Here is a 971-nt window from a genome sequence, read left to right as displayed (position 1 = left end):
GGCACTACAAATTGGAAAATCGCAAATCATTCAAAATAAAGTTAACAGGATGCTGAAACCGTTGTAGCATGTCGTCAACCTTTTGTTTCTCTGGGTATAATGGGACACCCAACCCTCTACCTGTATTTATTTCAACAAGGTAGCGACAGCTGGAACAGTTCCTTTTCACTGAGAACAAGGTGTTCTTCTCGGGATAAGGCTCTCTCGATGAGAGAGTTGGGTTTAACGCTGTATTTAAAGTATTCCAGTTATATAGGGGCGTGTCAGTTTAATGTGGGAGGAAAGCCCCAAATGATGCAGGTCTCAGACGTTTACCACTTCGGTGAAATCCACGAGTATGGTGCTAAGAAACCTATTCGGAGTGAACCGGGATTCGAACCCACAATCATAGGTTTCTGGTGTGCCCAAGGGACCCAACTCTGCATAGTGAATCGTGGCGCCTTAGATGACTGGGCCACCTGTGCTCCCCTCTCTCGATGCGAAATACATAGGACAAGTTATGCAAACACTAGTTCCTCCTCTTCACAGCTTACTTGTTCAAGGCACAAACACTATCGGTTATGTTTCATCAATCTTCCCGAGGTAAGAGTTAACTGACTATAAATGTCCAGTTTCCACTCTTGCCGAACTAGACTGGTATTATGGAGTTACATTTTGGCTGGACTAACGAGTCTTTGCATAGTCCAATCAAAATCGCGCAAATAAATGGAAATCCGGTTTGTAAACTGTGGTGCAGATTTCGGTCGATTGCAGGATTTGCAAAGCATGTGCACCGCCAACTCGTTGTCAACAGTTATTTTTCCAAGTCTTTTCATGTTTTTGATCAAGGTGCTCAGGTGATTTGATGCACTTCACGATGTAAGACCCGTTTATCACAACATAGGTCTTTATTATCGATCAGATCGTCTTGACTGGCCGTGCCATTTTGTTTGAAACAAATGCAAGTGATACGAATCTGATTGGTCCAAAGG

The sequence above is a fragment of the Haliotis rufescens genome, unplaced genomic scaffold (genome assembly GCF_023055435.1).
Source record: "Haliotis rufescens isolate VD_foot unplaced genomic scaffold, xgHalRufe1.0.p SCAF_8, whole genome shotgun sequence".
NCBI lineage: Eukaryota > Metazoa > Mollusca > Gastropoda > Lepetellida > Haliotidae > Haliotis > Haliotis rufescens.
This window is presented reverse-complemented; position numbering follows the sequence as displayed.